A 23,581-nucleotide genomic window follows, 5' to 3' on the forward strand; every position below is an offset into this window, starting at 1 on the left:
AGGGTGGAACACCCCATACCAGTGGCTCTGAAGGTCACAGTGGCCCTGAACTTCTATGCCTCCGGCTCTTTCCAGGGTCAGTGGGGGATCTTTGCGGAGTGTCATAATCAGCTGTCCACAGTTGCGTCAAGCTGGTGACAGACGTTCTTTTCAGGCACGCATTGATGTTCATTCATTTCCACACATACGAGGCCAGCCAGGTAGAATGAGCCAGAGGTTTTGAAGCAATTGCTCGGCTCCCCCCCCCCCCCCCGTATCCTGGGTGCCATCAACTGCACACATGTGGCCATCGAGGTGCCAGCAGGTGAGCTGGATCCTTCGCCAACAGGAAGGGATTCCACTCCATGAATGTGCAGATAGTGTGTGACCATAGGACGCAGATTCTGCAAATCTGTACAAGGTACTCTGGCAGCTCCCATGATGCTTACGTCCTGAGACACTCCCAGGTGCTGAGGCTCTTCAGTGCTTCAGACCAACTGGATGGATGGCTGCTGGGTGACAAGGGCTATCCGTTGAAGAGGTGGTTCATGATGCCTCTCCGCCGTCCAAGAACAGAGGCAGAGCAGCAGTACAGCAGGAGCCATGGGTCCACAAGGGGCAGTGGTAGAGAGAACCATAAGAGTTCTCATGATGCGCTTCCAATCCCTGGACCATTCAGCGGGTGCACTGCAATACCCTCCAGAGCGGGTGTCACTGATAGTGGTTGCATGCTGCGCTCTCCATTATCTGGCACTGGCAAAGGGGGACCCCCTGGAGGAAAAGGATTTTGACACAGCTTCACAGGGAACAGATGATGAGTCCAGTAGTGAGGCCGAAGATGAGCATGGTGAGGAGAACGCTGAGGGTGTGGAGCCAAACCTCGGTAACCTCCAGGGAGGCAGGGACACCAAGGACACCTTGATCCAAAGCTCCTTCAGCTAGGCTGCCAAATAAGAACTACCACCTCATGCCAGGGCTGCCGCCTCCATCCTGGGTCACAGAAATGACCCTTTCCTTGGCTCCCCAGGGTACACTCAGTGCCTGTGCAATAAAGTTTCAAGAGGCCCACGTCCAGCATTAAATACTGGCCTGCCCTGCACCTACAGAACAAATGAAGCATACTGAAGCCAATAACACAAAAGCAAATGTCATTTAATGTTGGAACGCTCAGATTCTTGAACTGAACAATAATGGTGTTGGTGGTCACACCATTAAAAAACGAAAAGTTAAATGAGGGAACAAAAGATCACCTGTGACCAGTCCCTCTTGTGCTTAAGGTGCTTTAAACTTATGTTTACTAGTGCTACGTCTTAGTGATCCCCTCTCGCTGGCACTGGCATTGGAGACAGCTGCTGACTCTGCTGTCTTGTTGGCCTTGATTATCTTGGCATTTGTCCTCTGGCCCGTGGAGCCTGTGCTGGCTCCACCTGGGAGGGAATTGCCAGTGCCACACTGGCATCTCCCCAGTCATTGCAGCTTCATCAGATGCCATGGTCACTGGCAGAGAGGCGGAGGAGCTGCTGCTGTCATCCAGAGCTCCTGAGAGGAGCCCGCAGAGACAACAAGCAGCTCGTGCCAATTTGTTTGAGGTCGCTCTGGACCTCCCTGCTCACCATTGATGGACGGGCACCTAGCTGGGATTCTAGGTGCCTCATCCATCTCACACACTGACCCTGAGGTCAGTGCCTGTGTGAAGGCTTGTAGATCCAAGTGCAACGCCAGGGACCCCTGATCCTGTCCCTGGAGCAGCCTCTTCATGAGAATCGCCATTCTCTCCATGAAGGAGGCAGTGCGTTTGGCCATGAGGGTCAACACAGTGCTCTTGCTCTGCAGGGACTCCTCCAAAATGAAGACCATGGCACGCATACTCTCTTGGATCTCCGCCAGATCCTTCCTCACACCCCACTGGACATCCGGCATATACTGCCTATTGAACGACTCCAAAGTCCCTTCATCAGCCTTTGACTGAGCATCGTCCTGGTCCCCAGCAGTCCTCTGACTGCTGACACCCTGGGCACACTCTGCCTCTGCCTGCACCTCAAGCGAGTGTGAAGTGCCCTCATCAATGTGCACCGAGTTAGCAGACAGTGATCTAATGCTCACCAAGGTGCTGATATCTGCACTGGTGCCTGCTTGAGAGGGCGGGTATGATGCAGGTGCGTGGGGAGCATGGTGGTCCTCTGGGGTCAGGGGTGGCCCTTTGGGGTCCGGAGATCGGACGCCTGCTGGTGAACCTAAAAGGGAGAAGAAGAACATGTCATTAGTTAAAGTCATCACACTATCACTGTGCGTGCCAGGCACCCAGATGAAACAAAGGAGATCTACATCATGGTGCCCTTGTCTTTTGATTATCAATGGGGACTCCAGGTTTGAGGTTCACATCAATGAAGAGACTACACTAGAATGGTTGCACAAGCTGAATTCTCACCTCAGTGCACTGCACTCTTGCCTTCGCCTGACACCCTAACCTCACCACGGCTGGTTGACCGAGGTGCATGGCGCCTCTCAAGCTCCATGATAGTGGGAGAGGATGAGGAAGTATGGGGGTCCCCTGACAGTCCAATACTGTTATGGGATGTCAATACTGTTATGGGATATCTTCTCCTGAAAGGACAGAGGGGCACTGATTAGTCCACTCTCTACCTACGGTGCCATTTCAGCCTGGCCAACCCCAGCAGAGGAACACCTTGCTTGGCACCTTTGAGTCGTGACCCTCAAGCTGCAAGGCACACAGTCCAAGCAGCCAGGGCTCACCCCCTTGGCCAGCTCTGGCATCATTGACTGTTGGCACGCAGACTCTAACACCCCTGAGGTTCACAGGGATGACCAGCCCAAAACACTTCAGCACACTGACCCATACCAACACGGCACTCACCCTCCCTGAGCGCAGCAGATCATTGAAGCGCTTCCAGCACTGCACCCAGATGCGCCGCACCACGTCGTGGTTGCTCACCCGGGCTGCCACCTCTTCCCATGCCTTCTTGGTGAGGTGCGGTGGCCTTCTCCTCCCATCTCTGGGGGCAAGGGTGTCCCTCCTGGCAGCCACCTCCTCCAGGAGGGCAGCAAGGCACTCATTGGAGAAATATGGGACTGACTCCGCCTCCTGCATGGGTTTGCCTTCCTGGGTTGCAGCCATGTCATTGTTGCAACTCCAACGCAGGCAGCTTCCCTGGAGCTGCCTGCGCTGCTTTTGAATAGGCCACAGGATCGCCATTGGACCCGGCAGACGACTGACCCCTACAGACCCCCTCTGTGAAGATAGGAAACTCAGAAGAAAGATAAGATGATCGTCCAGTTAACACTTCTGGCTGAAAGATATTGCAAACACCTCAGTGTTGTCTCTTGCACTTAGCTGCTATTATTGAGGATGGGGATGCTCATGGAGCCTCGTCCTTCTATTAGTTCTTTAATTATCCATCACCATTCACGACCAGATGTGGCAGGACTACAGAGCTTTGATCTGACCTGTTGTTTGTGGGATTGCTTAGCTCTCTCTACAGCATGTTGCTTCCACTATATAACATGCAGTGTCATCCTGTGTTGCAGATTTACCATGCTGGCACCTCATTGTTATATATGCCTGGTATAACTCCAGGCATGCTCCCCTGGTTTGATAATCATGGTAGAGTGGGGGATATGCCTGGCCATGAGTTTACAGATTGTGGTTGAATACAGTTCTGCTGCATCTGATGGCCCATGGCTCATGGATGCCCAGTTCGGAGCTACTAGAACTGTTCTGAATCTACCCTATTTAGCATGGTCATAGTGCCACACAATATGACATATCCTCAGTGTAAAGACAGGACTTTCTCTGCCCAAGAACTATATGGTGGTCACTCCAACAATACTGTTATGGACAGATGCATCTACAACAGGTAGATTGGTGTGGATGAGATTAAGTAGGTTTTTTCCTTCATGCTGATTCCCTCACTACCTGTCGCTGACCAAGTCTGGCAGTTATGTCCTTCAAGACTTGGCCAGCTGGTTTGTAGAGGTGCTAACAAGCCATTCTTGGAGATGGACATTGAAGCCTCCGACCCAGAGTACACTCAGTCCTTCTTCCAAGTGGCGTTTGAAATAGAGGACTGTTGATTCATCAGCTGAGAGGGTGATTGGGTGGTAATTAGGAGGAGGTTTTCTTGCCCATGTTTGCCTATCCATTGGTACCATGAGACTCCGTGGAATCTGGAGACAATGCTGAGGCCTCCAGGGCCATTTCCTCCCAACTGGAGTACTGTGTACAATTTTAGTCTCCTTATTTGAGAAATGATATAATTGTGTTAGGAGCAGTTCAGAGAAGGTTCGCTGGACTCATTCTTAGGATGAAGCGCTTATGAAGAAAGGTTGAACAGGTTGGGCCTATAACCATTGGAGTTTAGAAGAATAAGAGGTGATCTTATTCAAACATGTAAGACCCTGAGGGGACTTGATAGGGTGGATACTGGGTGGACCCCTCTTACGGGGGGGATACCTCTTAAGAATAAGAGGTCTCCATTTTAAGATGGAGATGAGTAGAATTTTTTCTGATTGTTATTAGTCTGTGGAATTCTCTTCCCCAGAAAGCAGTGGAGGCTGAGTAAGTGAATATTTTAAGACTGAGTTAGATAGATTTTTGATAGACCAAGGGAGTCAAGGGGTATGGGGGGGCAAACAAGTAAGCAGAGTTAAGATCAGCCATGATCTTATTGAACGGCAGAGCAGGCTCGAAGGGCCTAATGACCTGCTCCTGCTCCTAAGTCCAATGTTCCTAAGCTCCTGACTGTATGCCACTATGAGTCACCTTCCATATAGATTGAATCGCTCAAAGGAGTGACTGACAACGGAGAACAACTTGGGTAACAGCAGCAGGCCCACGGTCATGCCTTTTCTGGAGCTTGGGTCGCTGCAAGATAGCCCGTCCTGTTTTTCTCTTTTTTGAAAGCAGTTTGAAAAAGGGAAGTTAAGAGTCAAATGAAGGCCAGAGCTGGTAGGAACAGCAGATTTCCTTCCCTAAAGGACATTAGTAAATCAGATGGGTTTTTACAACAATCCTGTAGAGTCTTATGGTCACCATTATTGTTTTTATATTTAAATTTAAATTCCACCATCTGCCATGATGAGATATGGACTTGTTCCTCTGGAACATTAGGCTGGGCCTCTGGATAAATCAGTAAAAATTACCACGACACAACCATTCCCATAACATAAGTTGTACCGGGTAAGCCAAATGACTGATTAGAGGTACTGTTCCACACATTTTATCCTACTGTGCAATAAAGCAACTTGCAATTCAGAGAAAACTTCAAACTTTGTCTCATTAAGCATCAGCTCGACCTACCTTTGGAGAGATTGAGGAAGTATACTTGTAAACAGCACAGACTCCGAGTTCAGATTAGTTTTGCTTTACATTCCTGGGTCTTGTTGCCATGCCACTAGATGCAGGGCAATGTGAGTCAACTTCCATGTAGGTCAGGCCCTCAAATTGCTCCTAGGAGTAACAGAGAACATTTGGGATACCAGCAGCAGACCCACATTTTTGACTTTGTGTATGTGTACATTTATGTGACTGTATGTGTATACATAATAAAGTCAATGTACTTTCATTCTGTAAAGTGCTTTGAGATATTTTCATGCAATGTAAATGCAGTTTAATACGATATTAATATCCATTGTAATATTTCCCAGAAGCTGCTTTCATATTGAATCAGGAAAACCCTCATCTCATGTTGGTAGAACAGTTACAGCAAAGAAGGAAGTCATTCAGCTCTCTGTATAAGCTGCTCACTTGGTTCCATTCATCTTCCTTTTCCTGGTAGCCCTGCATATTTTGAGATAGTTTTGGATAATTTATAGATAATTATCCACTCCCTTTTGAAAAAACACAATTTGAATCTGCCTCCACTACACTCTCATGCAGTGTATTTCACATCCTAAACACTCGCTGAGTATAAAAAGTCTTTTCTCTTGTCACCGTTAGTTCTTTTGCCAATTGCCTTAAATTGGTGTCCTCTGTTCTCAACCCTTCCATCAATGCAAACATTTTCTCCCTATCTATTTTGTCCAGACCCCTCATGATTTTGAATACCTCAACTGAATGCCCTGTTAACCTTCCCTAAAGAGAACAGCCCCAGTTTCTCCAATCTATCCTCGTAACTGAAGTACCTTATCTCTGAAACCATTCTCATGAATCTTTTCTGTATGCTTTCCTATGGCTTCACATCCTTCCTAAAGTGAGGATCCCTGAATTGGACACACTGCTCCAGTTGAGGCCAATTTGGTGTTTTATGATGATTCACCATAACTTCCTTGCTATTGTACGCTAAGCCTCTATTTATAAAGACCAGGATCCCACGTGCTTTATTAACTGCTCTGTCATCACTTATTTGTGCACATATAGTAACTTTAGTCTAAATCCATTCATCAAGGAACTGAACTGAGGAAAGCATTGTAATAGGATGAAATTTAAAGGGAAGAAGCTTCCTATTCTGTCAAGTGTATTTCTTTATTGTTAATGTGTAGCTAACTGTACAATCTTTACTTGAACATCATGAAGGGATTTAACAGATAGTTTGGTTCCAGGAGATATTTGTGCCTGGTTGTTTTTAAAAAAAAACAAGCTCTTTACAGAGAATTGGGTGTAATTAACACGGTGAATCTTGCAAGCAAAGAGATTCTTTATTAACAGTTATGGAATTTCCTATACGATGATATAAATTTCAATGAGGTTACAAATGAGCGAGAGCAGACTTTATCCCCTTCTTAGTTTCATCTTGCAATTATTGGCCTTAAGCCACCTCTATCTGCTGGCCTTGAGCAATATTTAATTGCCAATGTATTTTCATTAGACCGCAAAGTGCTGTGTTGGAAGGGTAGTGTTGTGAGGTTGGCATTATAAATTCTCATTGCATCGACCTCTGTTATTTATGTGTTCCTTTCGTGCCAACCAACCTAACCTAAGCCAGTCATTTAAAAACTATCCTTTCACATTCTCTTTCAATCTGAATCTAATCCATCAATACTGCGGATTAGAACAGTTCAGAGCAGGAATTAATGCAGAAATACATGCTAATAGTGGTTTTATACGTTAATATAATTTACACTTCCCATATGTATGTTAGCCTTTAATTTAAATCCTGTTTAGTGATAGTAGTAGCCCATGACTTGAAAAAGCTTGCTCAAAATGACTTTGTTCCAAATTTAGCATATAATCTAGAATGATACTCCAGTGCAGCACTGGAGGAATGCTGCATTGTTGGAGGAACCATCTTTCAGATGAGACATTAAATCAAGGTTGGGTCTGCCATCTCAGGTGGACATAAAGGATTGCTAATTCAGAGATGAGTAAGGGAGTTCTCCCCTATGTCCTGACCAATATTTATCCCTCAACATCACTAAAACAGATTATCTGATGATTATCACATTGCTGTTTGTAGGATTTTGCTGTGTACAAGTCGGCTACTCAATTTCCTACAGTTCAGAAGTACTTAATTGGTTACACTGCACTGTAGGATCCCCAAAGGTTGTGAATGGCATCAAATAAAGGCAAAATCAAAATTTTAGAAGCTTCTTTCTCTGTATCCATTACTGAGAGTGTGGGATGCAGACACATGTTGCAAAAATTTGAATCATTTCCTCTACATTGATTTTCACTTCGTCTTGGTCATAAAATTCTTTTGAAAAAGCCCCTGATTTGCCCCTGTTTCTGATTGTGATCCAGCTACCAGAATGTGAAGGTGTGGTTGTAGTAATTGGATTGGTTGTCCCTCCCTCCTGTCTATCAACCTTGGGTCGGTGCTAAGGGGCGTGGCTTCCAGCAGACAGAGGGTGTCAAGCCTGTGAGCATTGTAACATGTGTCCTCAATAAAAGTTACGTTTTTCTGCACCAAACCTGCTCCTACCTCAAGTTATTACGGTTGGCGATGAGGATAAAACCAACTTATGCTGCATACTTCGCCCTGGTTGCTGTGAGTAACACAAAGTTGAGAAATACTTATCAATCACGCCGTTGTTCGGGAGGATTAATCTGTACAATGCTGATGCAGAGGATTGGAGTCAGTATGTCGAGAGGCTCAGTTTCTATTTCGTTGAGAATGAAGTTACTGCTGAGGATAAATTTAGAGCTATTCTGCTGAGCATGTGTGGGAGCAAAATGTATAATCTTATCAGAAACCTGACTGCCGGGAATGCGCCCAGTACTAAGTCGTACAGCGAGTTAGTGGAGCTTGTGAAGTCGCATTTTCATCCAAAATCATCTGTAATTATGCAACATGAGAATTCGCGCTCCAAGGCAATCTTTTGCCGTCTTTGTGGTGAACCTGAAACAGCTGACCGAGTACTGTGAGCTCGAGGATGCCTTGAATGATGTGCTGCTGGACAGATTTGTATACGGGGTGAATGACAACGCCATATAGTGCTGTTTGCTTGCTGAATTGGATATTGATTTTAAGCTCGCTCTGGAACTTTCTCTCACTATGGAGAGTGCCGCAAAATATTCTCAGGATTTGCAGCATGTGAATAATGGTGCGGTGCACCATGTTGGGCAGAGGCCTGCCACTGAGCACAGTGCGAAAAGTGGCACAGCAGATTTTTAGCGCGATTCCCTGTCTACCGAACAATGGAGTCAGGAAGCCTAATTACAATGCTTCAGCTGACAAGATACACATTTGCTATAGATGTGGTGGGAATCATGGAGCAGATGTTTGCAGATTAAGAGAGACAAGAATGTAATTATTGCCACAAGAAAGGGCACCTGGCTAGGCAGTGCAGAACAAAAAATAAACAATCAGCAAAGCAGAGAACAAATCTGCTTGAGTCAACTGGCAATGCGGAAGCTGATGCTGCTGATGCATACTCTCTGTCTCAGGTGACTGCTGTCAAAACTGAGTCCAAAATGGAGTTACCTGAGGCACAGGCAAATTGGCGTAGGGTAAATAAGATTAGAGAGGTAAATGCATGGCTGAAATATAGGTGTGGGAGAAATGGGTTCCAACTCATGGGTCACTGGCACCAGTACGAGGGAAGGAGAGAGCTGTTCTGTTGGGGCAGGCTTTGTTTGAACCATGCCAGGACCAGTGTCCTGGCAAAATGTATAACTAGAGTTGTAGATGGTACTTTAAACTAATTAGTTGGGTGGGGGGGAGGTTCAATTGAAGGGAAGTTTAAAAAATCAAAAAGAAACAAGAGAGCAGAAGTGCAAGTTGGTGAAGAGGCGAACAATAATCACAGCGTGACAGGAAGAGGCAGAAAACATAAGCAGGAGAGTGGAGCAAAAATCAGGATCAGAATGAGTAATAATGGTAAAAAGTCAAAGCTTAAGGCTCTTTATCTGGACGCATGCAGCATTTGTAACAAGATAGATGAGTTGTCGACACAATAGAAATAAATGAATATGACTTGATAGCTACTACAAAGACGTGGTTGCAGCGTGATCAAGACTGGGAACTCAATATTCAAGGGTATTCAACGTTCTGGATAAATAGACAAAAAGGAAAAGGAGGTGGTGTAGCTTTGTTAATAAAGGAAAGGATCAGTGCAGTGGTGAGTAGTGATATAGGTGCAATAGATCGTGATGTGGAATCAATTTGGGTGGAAATAAAGAATAGCAAGGGGAAGAAGTCACAGGTGGGAACTGTATATAGGCTCCCAAAGAGTTGCCTCACTGTAGGACAAAGTATAAATCGGGAAATAATGGAGGTGTGTAAAAGGGCACTACAGTTATCATGGGTGATTTTAATCTGCACATTTACTGGGCAAATCAGATTGGCAGGGGTAACATGGAAGACGAATTTGTAGAGTGCATCAGAGGTTGTTTTTTAGAGCAATATATTGCAAAACCTACCCAGGAACAACTATTTTAGATCTAGTAATGTGTAATAAGGTGGGATTACTAAACGATATCGTAGTTGAAGATCCTCGAGGGGATAGCGATCACAACGTGGTAGAATTTCAAATTCAGTTTGAGGGTGAGCAACTCAGGTCTCAAACCAGTGCCCTCAACTTAAAAAAGGGTAATTACAGAGGCATGAAGAAAAAGTTGTCTAAAGCGGGCTGGGAAAATAGACTAAGGGGAAGGTCAGTGGATGAGCAGTGGCAGACATTTAAGCAGATATTTCATAATGCTCAGCAAAAATTTATCTCAGTCAAAAAGAAGGACACAATGAGAAGGATAAACCACCCGTGGTTAACAAAGTTGGTCAAGGAGAGTAGCCAATCAAAAACTAAGGCATACAAAGTGGCAAAAACTAGTGGACTTGGAATTTTTTAGGAACCAGCACTGGATGACTAAAAAGCTAATAAAGAGGGAGAAAATTGATTATGAAAGTAAATTGGCAAGAAATATAAAACCAAACAGCAAGAGCGTTTATGGGTATATAAAATGAAAGAGAGTGGCTAAAATGAGCGTGGGGCCCTTGGAGAATGTGAATGGAGAATTGAAAATGGGGAACAGGAAAATGGTAGATAATTATATTTTAAGTAATTATTATACTATAAACAAGCCAAAGATATCAGATAAGCAAGGAGCTAATGGGAGGAAAGATCTTGTAACAGTCTCTATCATGAGGGAAAAAGCATTTGACAAATTAATGGGACTAAAGGCAGACAAGTTGTCAGGACTTGATGGCCTGCATCCAAGGCTTTTAAAGGAAGTAGCTGCAAAAATAGTGAAGGCATCGGTCAAAATATTCCAGGGGCTACGTTTTCCCCCTGTTGGTGGGATGTAGATGATACAAAGATAGTTGGAGGGACAGGTAGTATTGAGGAGGTGGGGAGGCTGCAGAAGGATTTGGACAGGTTAGGAGAATGGGCAAAGAAGTGGCAGATGGAATACAACATGGGGAAGTGTGAGGTCATGCACTTTGGTAGGAAGAATAGAGACATAGACTATTTTCTAAATGGGGAGAGAATTCAGAAATCTGGAGTGCAAAGGGACTTGGGAGTCCTAGTCCAGGATTCTCTTAAGGTTAACTTGCAGGTTGACGCGGTAATTAGGAAGGCATATGCAATGTTGGCAATTATTTCAAGAGGACTAGAATATAAAAGCAGGGATGTGCTGCTGAGGCTTTATAAGGCTCTGGTCAGACCACATTTAGAATATTGTGAGCAAATTTGGGCCCCATATCTCAGGAAGGATGTGCTGGTCCTGGAGGGAGTCCAGAGGAGATTCACGAGAACGATCCCAGGACTGAAAGGCTTAACATATGAGGAACGTTTGAGGACTCTGGGTCTATACTCGATGGAGTTTAGAAGGATTTGGAGGGATCCGATTGAAACTTACAGAATACTGAAAGGCCTGGATAGAGTGGACGTGGGAAAGATGTTTCCATTAGTTGGAGAGACTAGGACCCGAGGGCATAGCCTCAGAGTAAAGGGAAGACCTTATAGAACAGAGATGAGGAGAAACTTCTTTAGTCAGAGAGTGGTGAATCTATGGAATTCATTGCCACAGAAGGCTGTGGAGGGCAGGTCATTGAGTGTATTTAAGACCGAGATAGTTAGGTTGTTGATTGGTAAGGGGATCAAAGCTTATGGGGCGAAGGCGGGAGAATGGGGTTGAGAAACTTATCAGCCATGATTGAATGGCGGAGCAGGCGCGATGGGCTGAATGGCCTAATTTCTGCTCCTATGTCTTATGGTCTTATGTACGGGAGTGGGTGCGGGCAGGCAGGTTCCCGATCGGCGTCCCCGCTTAGGGGCACACTGTCATTTTATGTGGGACGTCCGTTCAGAAGCACTGCATGCTCCCTGTGCAGGAGGTGGTGGGGGGTGGGGGGGGGGGTTCCTTTTGAGATGGGAGTGTACTCTTTCGCGCATGGATGCAAAAGAGCACACAGATCTCCCTGAAGCTAAGTGCTGCCTCAGGGAGAGTGCTGGAAATTTCAAAAATTTTTAGAAGTGCGAAAATAAAATTCCTGAAATGTCCCCTTGTGTGACACTGTCACGTGAGCTGGGACATGTCAATTTCTTTCATTTCAACATTTTGTAAACATTTAAAATCCCTCACAAAACCTCATCCTGCCAGTGGATGAGGTTTCATGTTTTTTCAGAAGTCCACCTGGGCTCCCAGCCTGCCCGCCAACTTAAGGTGGGATGGGCAGGTTCATTGATTACCTTAATTACTTTATTAATGGCCTTGAGTGGCTGTTGACAGATTGATGGGCGCGCAGCCAACTCGGCTCTGCATGTGCCGACATGAAAATGTAAATGACGCGGGGTGACATCAGGATGCCTGCCCATCATCACCCCGCATCATTGTACGCATCGGCAAGCGGGCCCCACCCTGCTTGCTAACTGGAAAATGCTGTCCCAGAGCTCACTGGATTCTGGGAGTGTCCCAGTCGATTGGAAAACTGCTAATGTGACACCCCTGTTCAAAAAGGGAGGGAGCAAAAAGCAGGAAACTATTTGTCAGTTAGCCTAACATCTGTCGCTGGGAAAATGCTAGAGTCCATTATTAAAGAAGAAATAGTAGGACATTTAGAAAAGCTTAACCCAATCAAACAGAATCAACATGGTTTTGTGAAAGGGAAATCATACTTGACAAATTTGTTAGAGTCCTTTGAGGATATAACAAGCAGAGTTGATAAAGGGGATCTGGTAGATCTAGTGTATTTGGATCTCCAGAAGGCATTCGATAAGGTGCCACATAAAAGGCTACTGCGCAAGATCGGAGCTCACAGTATTGGGGGGAAAGTATTAGGATTGGTAACACACAGAACTTAGAGAGTCGGGTTTAATGGGTCTTTTTTAGATTGGAAAGACATGAACAGTGGAGTGCCATAAGGATCAGTCCTAGGGCCTCAATTATTTACCATTTATATTAATGACTTGAAGGAGGGGGCAGGGTGTAATGTATCCACATTGGCTGATGATTCAAAATTAGATGGGAGGGCATGTTATGATAAGGACATAAGGAATCTGCATGGGGGTATCGATAGGTTGAGTGAGTGGCAAAAAAACTTGGCAGATGGTGTTTACTGTTGGAAAGTGTAAGGTCACGCGCTTTGGGAGGAAGAATCAAAAGGCAGATTATTATTTAAATGGAGAGAGGCTTCAAAAAAGTGCAGCACAGAGGGATCTGGGTGTTCTTGTGCATGAAACACAAAATGTTAGCATGCAGGTGCAGCAAGTAATTAAGAAGGCAAATAGAATTTTGGCCTGTATTGCTAGAGGGTGGGAGTTTAAAAATAGGGAAGTCTTGTTACCACTCTACTAGGTGTTGGTGAGGCTGTACCTGGAATACTGTGTAAAGTTTTAGCCCCTGTATTTAAGAAAGGATATACTGGCATTGGAGGCAGTTCAAAAGAGATTGACTAGGCTGATTCCTGTGATGAAGGTGTTGATTTATTAAGAACAGCTAAAGAGGTTAGGCCTTTATTCATTAGAGCTTAGAATAATAAGGGGTGATCTTACTGAACCGCACAAGATCCTAAGGGGGCTTGACAGGGTAGATGTTGAGAAGATGTTTCCACTAGTGGGGAATCTCGAACTAGGGGACATAGTTACAAAATAAGGGGACACTCAGTTTTAAATGAAATGTGAAGGAATTTCTTCTCTCATCGGGTAGTGAATGTCTGGAATTCTCTGCCCCAGAGAGTTGTGGAGACTAGATCACTGAAAGTATTTAAACAAGAGGTAGATAGATGTTTGAAATATCGGGGAGTTGAGGGCTTTGAGGAGCTGGCATGAAACAGGAGCTGAGGCCTGGGGAAGATCAGCCATGATATTGAATGACAGGGCAGGCTTAAGGGGCCGAATGCCCTACTCCTGCTTCTATTTCTTATGTTCTTATATTCCAGTAACAGTGCAGGTGAATGGCAAGCAATTGCAGATGGAGATGAATACCAGTGCTTCAGCTACTGTTGTTGGGGAGCACACGTTCAAGTACCTCAGTGAAGGGAGTTAGCCATTGACATTGGAGCACATGTCTGCCAAACTGAGAACCTACACTGGAGAGCCCATTCATGTCAAAGGCATTGCTGCTGTTCCAGTCAGCTACAAACAGCAGATAGCCCATCTTCCTGTGATGATTGTAGAGGGAGCAGGGCTCAGCCTTTTAGGTCAAGATTGGCTGCGAAAAATAAAACTTGACTGGTCAGAAATATTCCATTTGAAGTCCGATGGAATTCCAGAGCCCTTGAAGAAATATGACACAGTTTTTCAAGACAAATTGGGAAAACTGAAGGGCATGCAAGCTAAAATACACGTCCATCCCCACAACACCACGTTACTTCAAGGCCAGACCAGTGCCTTACTCACGAAAATAAAAAGTGAAAGCAGAGTTGCGCAGGTTAGAAAACCTGGGAATAATTCAGCCTGTCCAGTTTTCTGAGTGGACCGCACCCATCGTTCCAGTTGTCAAGCCCAACCAGACCATACGTCTATGTGATGACTACAAACTGACAGACAAATACCCCATTCCTAGAATCGATGACTTGTACGCCAAGTTAGCAGGAGGCAAGTCATACACAAAACTAGACATGCGATATGCCTAACGACAGTTGAATTGGACAGCACTTCAAGGAATATTGATAATCAATACTCGCAAAGGCCACTATCAGTACACTCAATTACCTTTTTGGAGTTTCCTCAGCACGTGCTGTTTTTCAGGAGAGTCTCCTGCAGGGACTTCCATGTGTGGTTGTATACTTAGATGACATCCTCGTCATTGGACTGACTGAAGCTGAACATTTATCCAACTTTGTGAAAGTGCTGAGAAGATTTATGGAAGCAGATGTGTGTTTAAAGCAAGAAAAATGCACATTCCAGGCAGTGAGGTAACCTACCTGGGTCCCAGTGTGGACGCTATGGGGTTGAATCCTGTTGAAGACAAGGTCCAAGCCATTAAAGATGCACCAACACCCTGTAATGTGACAGAGCTTAAATCATTCCTAGGGATGATAAATTATTACAGCCACTTCTTACCTAATCTGTCCACTGCGCTTGCTGAAGAAGAACCATCGCTGGTCATGGGGTTCACAGCAAGAAGCCTTGGCAGCAGCAAAGAAACTGCTTCATTCATCTTGGTTGGTGGTACATTACGACCCAGCTAAAGAGCAAGTGCTAACTTGTGATGCTTCTCCCTTTGACATAGAAGTCATACTATCACGTAAAATGGAGGATGAGTCAGAGAGGCCCATCGGCCACGTTTCAAGAACACTTCCCCAGACTGAAAAGGGCTGTTCCCAGCTGGAAAAAGAGGGGCTGTCAGTTGTGTTTGCTATCAAGAAATTTCACTAATACCTACACAGGCGACATTTTACAATCGTGCCTGACCATAAGCCGCTGACAGGTTTGTTCAGTGAAGACAAAGCTATTCCCCCTTTAGCTTCAGCAAGAATCCAGCATTGGGCCCTGACACTATCAGCTTATGAGTACATATTCACGTACCACCCTGGCTCACATATAGCCAATGCAGACGCACTCAGTCATCTTCCATTACCTGGCAGCCCTGCTAACATGCCCGTTCCACAAGAGTTAGTGTTGTTAAATTTTTTGGATTTATCACCTGCACGTGCTGAACAGATCAAGAATTGACCGAGTAGAGACCTAATACTGTCAAAAGTCAAAGACTTTGCTTTACAAGGCTGGCAAAGTACACTTGTGCCTGACCACCTGCATCCCTTTTATTCCAGAAGCACTGAACTGAGTTGTCTGGACAGAATCTTGCTGTGGGGTTCCAGAATTGTAGTCCCTTCCCAGGACAAAGAGTCAGTCTTGGCAGAGCTCCACAGCGCACACACAGGCATGTCAAGGATGAAGATGTTGGCACGTAATTATGTCTGGTGGCCAGGAATAGATAGTGACATGGAAAACATGGTTGAACACTGTTCCCTTTTCCAGCAACACCAGAAGCTACCTGTTTCAGCTCCTCTTCACCCATGGCAATGGCCTGGTTATCCTTGGGTCAGACTGCATATTGACCATGTAGGACCATGTTCCTATTGCAACACCGATGCACATTCGAAGTGGCTTGATGTCTATGAGGTAAAAATGCCAACTTTAGCTGCAATTATTGAGGAGCTGCATTGTTCCTTTAGTTTACATGGTTTGCCTAAGATTAATGGAACAGCTTTCACCAGCATCGAATTTCAGAGGTTCACAGACCTGAATGGTATCCAGCATATAACAACTGCTCCCTGGCATCATTCGTCAAATGATCTCACTGAAAGAGCTGTCCAGACCTTTAAAGCCGGTATGAAGAAGTTGTCTGGAGGCACTTTGGAGTCTTGTCTTTCCAGGTTCCTTCTGAGTTACTGCACAACACCACAGACTACTACAGGCTCCACAACATCAGAGCTGCTGATGAAGCATCACTTGTGCACGTGTTTGGATTTGGTATTTCCGAATTTGGAGGGGAAGGTGAGACAGAATCAAACCATTCAGAAACTGAGCCACGGCTTACACAGCAGTGTTTGTACATTCAAAGTAGGAGACCCTGTGTACGTGCGTGGCTTTGGAAGTGGATCGTGCTGGACTCCAGGAGCCATTATTTCAGAAACAGGTCCATTATCATTTTGAATTCAAGTTGAGAACAGAGTAATGCGCAAACATGTGGATCACATTCAAACATGAGAGACATCTTAATGAATGCCAGATCAACTTGTGATTGATATTTCGCTGCCAACCCCTGAAGTGTGTGGTCGCATTACAGTTGCTATTTCTAACACATCCAACAAACTGATGAATACAGAACCATCCAGTTCCAATGACGCATCTGTCTGTGCAGCTCAAGACCCCAGTGTTCCTGTTCCAGAACCTCCCTCAGAAAGGCTGTGTCACTCCAACCGTCCCCACAGAGCATCTCAGAGACTTAATTTGTAGACATAGCCTAGAAGTGATTGCCAAAAGAAGTTAAAGACAAGAGAGATTACAAATGTTTTGTTAGTTTTCAGACAAGTTGTCGTAAACATATAAGAAACTTAAGGGGGAGGAAATGTAGTAATCGGATTGGTTGTCCCTCCCACCTGTCTATCAACCGTGGGTCAGCCCTAAGGGAAGTGGTTCCTGGTAGACAGAGGGCACCAAGTGTGTAAGCATTGTTTCACGTGTCCTCAATAAAAGTTACGTTTTTCTGCACCAAACCTGTTCCACCTCGAGTTATTACAGTCAGTGGTTGTTGGCTGAAGACTGATACAGGGTAAACTCCCACCATAGTTGAATGCAGATATTTCCCATCCATGCTTACACTTGGGTGAGGAATGACAGGACTGCCAACACCCAGAACATTGTTCCCAAGTATGAGTCATGACTTTCAAGATAATTAGATCAAAAACAGGCTCCATAAGGCATGGGGGGTGCTGAAAGGCAATGGATTGATGGCAAATTTAAACCGCTCAAAAGCTTGCAACCTCAATTGGGAAGCCATCTTGTGATGAGTTTTTAAAACATTATTTTTAAAGTATTGGGGGCTTTATTGACACTAGTTAGTCGGGGGTTGGGGGTGGTGTTGAATGACAACAGCCAACCTGCTCCTACCCAGTGTGAAACCCTGAAATTTTGAATTTCATTCCATTATAAAAAGTTCTGTTAATCGTAAAACTTTCAATGTTGGAGCGCTTGTTTTGAAACGAGTTCTCATGCAGCAAACAGTAATAAACCATTACAAGAATGTGTTTGTTGTGTCCTTTTTAGAAGAAGCAGGGAGTAGTATTGATTCACCTATTATGAATGGCAGATGTATACTTCTGCAAATATTTTCTGTTGATCATTGTGTCTTTTATATTTTATACTGCTTCCTCCTGTTAAAATAAAATGTAGCGGTATTCATGAAATGCTATTTAAATTTGGTCCTAAACAGTTTGAAGATTATAAGTTGAAGAAACGATTGACCATTTTGAGTCTTGTGATCTGACTATATGTAATATGCTCCCCTGCTGCATATAAGTTAAGTCGGGAAAAACTGGTTTGCAGCTTGAACAAAGAACAGTGGTTGATGAAGTGAATGATGGTTTTAAATCACCACTTCTCTGAAATCTCATTACCACTGCAGAGAGGACCAAAATAACAGGCACTGTACTGCAGCATCACCATGGAAACTGTTGGGAATATTTAGGTCTCAAACTAGCTATATTTCTGCCATTGCCTTGTTTGTTTTCAGCTCTTTGAGGTTTATTGCTTTTTCTCTTGGTCGATTGGTTGCATGTTGTCTGACCTTGCATAGATTTACTAACATTGATTTCTCTGTATGGGCTGAATTTTCGAGCATCCAGCCTGAAGGAAGGATGGTGGTAGGGCTACATATTGTGGCCAAGGACTTACTGCTCGTTTCCCATGTCAGTGCCATTCTCCTCCCAGGATCCCTACCTGAACCCAATGATAGCCAAATAATCTTAGGCTAATCTGGATACTCTAACATCTATAGAATCCAGTTGCTACTTTGGGAGTGAGCTGGGTGGAGTGCATCCACTGCCTAGTATCGGCTGAAGTGGAGTCTTCCCTCGCCACACACTCTATGAAACCACCCTGCCATTGCCACTCTGGCTTCTCACCTCTCTCCAAATGCGATACCCTCCATGGACCCAGCTTCCTGCAGCCTAGAGGCTGAATGGACTATTTGATACACAGCAGCCTCTAAATGGAGTGTTGCCATGGGTACTCACTTGGGGTCTGCAGCCCCACTGTCGTGGGCTAATGAGCCCCTCAAAACGGAATGGGTCTTCCTGCCGGCACTATCAGCCAGTCAGCTGGTGTTTTCCACCAGTCACCACCCGTTGTCTGCTTGGGGTGCAATTCTACACCTGTGTTTCAGCGGTGACTTTGATTGCATGAGTAAATTCACAGTCTAGAGCCCAAAAACAAAGTAGTTGTGGATAACATTGATCTAATTGATTAGATTTATTTTCTCTCCAGATTCACTTGGAATGAATTAATTCTGACTAAATTTTATCTTTCAGGTGGAATTCAGAATCAATTAGATGGTTCCACTAATTTCAGAATCACGAACTGCTTAGGAGCAATAAACAAAACACTGGCTTTTCCAGTATTGAACTTGACCTGACAGGGAGATGTACTGCTGATGCTACATTCTTCATAATGAAGATGCAAACAGGAATACCTGCTTTAGCTGAACTTCCGTCTTTTCTCACAAAGGATTGCTGAGAATGCAAAACGTGCCTTTGTAGTGGGAAAGAAAGATCTGAAAAGAAGATTTCTTAACTATGAATTTAGAAGAAGCCTTTGTTTGAGTCTCGTGATCTGAAACCCACAGCTAATTGTAAGTATTTTTAATTAATGCCTCAATTATTTTCTACTTTGGGGTGATTAGAGATCATTTAATGCAACACACTTTTTTAATAGAAATGTGGTAATGCGTTGGAAATGTCACAGTATATGATACTGAGTGTAATTGAGAATGATGCTTTGTTTTGCATATGTAAAACTATAATCCAGCAAGACAGAGATTGCTTTAAAATTGTGTTTTTTAGAGCTTGTGAATTTGAGAAAACTGAAGACATTATACAATGTGTATTTTACTGGTTAAATGGAATGTGCAGTGAAATGTAAATTATGCCTTATTCATGTGAAAATGGGAAGACAGAATCTGTTACTTTTATGAGATAACGGGCTAAATGGTGAATTCAAGTGAACATAATATGTTCATTCATCCTGCTGATTTGGCTCATGTCATGGCTCTGTTATTCAGATGTCTGCCTTGGATTTAAAATACTTGTAGATATTTGAAGGGATTTGCTATGCTAAACCTAGGTGTAGCAGTAGTATGTGTTATTTAATTGTTAAATCAATGTAAGTATCTAATCATGCTCCCTAGGTTTAATATTAACTATTTATTAATATTTAATATTTAAATCTTTTCATCCACTCCTTTCTTCACAATATATTTTTGATTAGGTGCCAAGGTTCAGCATGGGTAAAATTTGACATAAGCAATAAGGCGAAATCGACAATACTGAACTGGCAGCCCACTTTAATCACTGCCTGAATTTCTGTCCAATTGACTTTAATGGAACAGAAAGTTGGGTGGGGTATAATCGGAGCTGTGAATTTTATCCCCAAATGCTTAATCATTTTGGTTGAAGGTTACCAAGAATCCTAATTTTGTTATTTTTGGATTCAAAAATAATAAGTAACAATCTGTTCTATACATGCATCCTTCATTGGCACGAGGGTGAGCTTTTTAGTCTTTTGTAACAAGCTCGATGAGAGATGCAATTTTTCCAGTAGTAAAGCAATTATTTGTGACTTGCTGATCCAGAGCTAAAACTGACACTGGAAGAATACAACACATCTTATTGTGCATTTCTGTTCCATTGACATTTGTGGTTCACAAGATCACCAGATAAATACTGTTTAGGGAGGCTGTTCCAGGCTTAGTCATTAAAAAAGATGCATTATATTTTTCCCACCATTACATCATCTCACTATGATTTGACGTTAAGCCTTTCGCCTGCTTACCTTATCTGGAAGAACATTCCATGTCCATAATGAAATTTTTGCTGCCCTCTATCCCAAATTATCCCATTACCAGTTTTGGTCTATGCTGCTTTGTTGTCATGGAGTGACTTACCTGGAAGCATTGCTTGATCTTGCCTTGTCTAAGTCACTTGATGTGCTTCTTTCCAAGACCGAAGAGCCCCAGTTTCACCAGTTTTTCCTCATAACTCAATCTGTTGATGCCAGGGGTCAGCCTCATGGTTTTTTTCTGAATTGCTTCTGTTAGTTTTAAAAGGAAATGAATCAACAACCCTCTGAAGCTCACCAACCGCACCACATCCCCCCCCCCCCCACCACCAAATAAATTCAAACGCTTTCTTAGCTGTTGTAACGTCACAAAGGCATACAGTCTTCCTTCGTGCAAAAAAGTAAAATAAAGCTTTAAAAAATTGTGCAGAAGCAAGTGCAGTTCTCTTCCTCACCTCATCTTTGTTTCATTCAGTACGTGGAGAAATTCTTTGTTGGAATGCAACCCTGCTGCAGCTCCCATCCTCTTTATAGCTCTAACACAGGTACTGTGGTATCATCCAGGGAAGCAGAGACTGTTGTTCATTTTCTTGTTGTCTGTTTGCACCTGTGATCAGGAAAGCATTCATTCAATCCAGCACTAAGAGCATTAACACAATGAGCAGAAATGTTGGGTCAAGGCCTTAAAATTATGTTGTAGTTTATAAGCATTTGAAATGGCGCCTTTAAATATCATAAATGTCCCTAAGTGTTTGACAGAGTGGAAAAAGGATGGAGAATAGTAGCAAAAGAACTAGATCTTTCTTAATGACTAAAAGTATGATTAAAGTGAGAGGTTTTGAGGAGATGAATAGATAGGTAGAAAGACAAAGGGTACATTTAGGCAATTGGTTAATGCGTTTGCTAAAAATATTGCCACTGAATTCCAGCCAAACTCATAAAGTGTTCCCACTCCTGTAGTCAATGGTATCATTTCATGTGACACAAATTGGGAATTATTTTCTCCATTATACAGTAAACAGAAGAACTATAAGATGTTGTTTCTTCTGGAATTTAAGGAAAATTAAGCGTAATGAAAGTTCTACTGTAAAGGATGTAAATCGTATTGTAGAATTCCTAGTAATTCACCCAGCACCAGCAAGTATTAGAAAGCTCAGATAAAATGCAAAGCTGATGAATCTCACACAATGTCCTCGTATATATTTGCAATCAGCAAGGATTCCCACCACTGGAAAAATTGTGTCTTTGGTTTTAGAAACGGTGAGCTGATCAGCGTGGAATAGATCATTGCTTCTGTGCTATACTAATGTTAGGTTTTATCAAGCAAAAATCATTTTGCTTTTATGTGTTTCTGCCACAGTTCTTAAAATAAACTGGTAGTAATTTATCATAGCCAAACTGAGAAAGTTGAGATTGATTAAAAATATAATAGTCCAACAAATCTAATCTAAGTCAAATATATTTTTCTCTTCAGTAAACTGAGTTATATTTTCTGATTGGTGGAGCTTCTTTATGATGTCTGTACTACATTCCCTTGCAATATTTTAAAACAGGCGTTTAGCCCTTTTAAAATAGATGGGATTGCACCTGCTGAAAATGGATGGAGAAGAATTTAATATTAGCATGTTAAACATTTATGTGTGAATGTCACCAATCAGAAAATATAGCTCTTAATTTCCATGCATCAGGGATCGTCTGATGTGTCTATCTACATGTTGGGAGTTAAATTTGAAACCTCAATTCTGTAATAAAGTGACATGTACATTCCTTGAATAGTTAACAAGCTGTGGAAAACACTTTAACCAATATTATGGACATGACTTATATGAAGTGTTTTCATTTGGAATTTGGCATTTAACACTTTGTTGATCTTCTGTCAAGCTTAAATTCTAGCAATATATTCAAACCAGAACCATTAATTATTTTTTAAGTGAGTCTGAAAGTAGAAAGCAATAGGAGTAATGGTTTTCAACCAGGAGACCATAGGACCCTAGGGGACTGAGAAGTGTGTTTTGGGGATCTGAAAGGTCGCAACGTGAAATATAGATTTTTGCCAGTGATTTTGTGATTTGTTAGATCAGTGTTTGGCACGTAGCCTGTTTGATCCTGGAGGAACTAAACCATGACCATATAAACACAACTATTCGTTTATCACAACTAAAAAATGAGTTGATGGTGTCAGTTCACCAGCCACACTTTCACTCTTTCAGCTCAACCGTGATATTGTCAAAGATAGTAACCAATAGTAACACACATAATTTCTTAAAATGTGTAAGTGGTGACCAACTAGTAAAGAAATCATTTGTTGGCAAGGAGTTGCCTCTCTCAGAAGATCATGCAGCAAGAGCATTACCAATACCACAAGATTACCCGTTAACAGTCTCTTTTAAAAGTTTTCAGGTAAGGGACTGGGTTTTTAACCCCTGCTAGGGATGGGAACAAGGGTGAGTAACACGTAGCCAGTTGACCCATTTAAAGACCTATTAAGACCTGTTAATGGAGGTTGACTAGGATTTTCCAGTCAGCAATGGGGGAGAGTATAGCTGTCTGGAGATGGCCTCCCTCTGGCTTATCGAGGGGCCAGTGCTCCAGGCAGGCTTGGCAACAGCTCATTGCTTCTGTACTTAAGGGTAGACTGGGTATGGAGGGGGTGGTGAGGGGGTGGGGGGGGGGTGCATGGAAGGGGCCTGAGGTAATGAAAGGGGGGTGGGAGATTATGGAGAACATGGAGGGGGTGAGATGTGAGGGCTAGAGGCACAACAACCATGAATTGAACTAGTCCGATGTCCCGATGTAAATGGAGGCGGCCCTTCTAACCTGCTAGCCTTGCCATCTGCCCACCTCTGTTGCTGATGGCCTGCCTCAGGAGGCGGCAGCCCCAATTCCCACCTGCATCTAACGCCTGGAGACAAAAATACCAAGTGAGTGGGCTGACTTTTAGGAGTCTGGATCGTGATGTCGAGAAATGGCCTGACTCATGATTCCCACACTGATGACAAAAATTCAACCCTAAGCCTCCTAGGGAAAAATCCACCCCCCCCCCACCCCATCCATCGTGATGCTTGCCTGGAAGCGCTGTGTGCTCCCTGTGCGGGTGGGGGGGGGAGGGGGGGCGACTCCCTGAGTGGTTCCTTGTGCTCTTTCACGCATGTGTGCAAAAGAGCGCAGAGATCTCCCTGAGGTACGGAGGTACCTCAGGGAGATC

The 23,581-nt window shown here is 43.8% G+C and overlaps 1 protein-coding gene across 3 annotated transcripts in view; it reads left to right on the forward strand.

The window, feature by feature from the left end:
* ptprea (protein tyrosine phosphatase receptor type Ea) overlaps nucleotides 1-23,581 on the forward strand; it is a 227,793-nt gene that overhangs the window by 22,928 nt on the left and 181,284 nt on the right. For 2 of the 3 annotated variants that reach the window (XM_041209369.1, XM_041209371.1), the window contains exon 2: nucleotides 18,852-19,171. The gene's annotated coding sequence lies outside the window, so the exon portion shown is untranslated. Of the gene's footprint in view, nucleotides 1-7,824; nucleotides 7,923-18,851; nucleotides 19,172-23,581 lie in introns of those variants that run through there. The other variant, XM_041209370.1, reaches the window with a different exon arrangement.

The sequence above is a fragment of the Carcharodon carcharias genome, chromosome 17 (genome assembly GCF_017639515.1).
Source record: "Carcharodon carcharias isolate sCarCar2 chromosome 17, sCarCar2.pri, whole genome shotgun sequence".
Taxonomy (NCBI): domain Eukaryota; kingdom Metazoa; phylum Chordata; class Chondrichthyes; order Lamniformes; family Lamnidae; genus Carcharodon; species Carcharodon carcharias.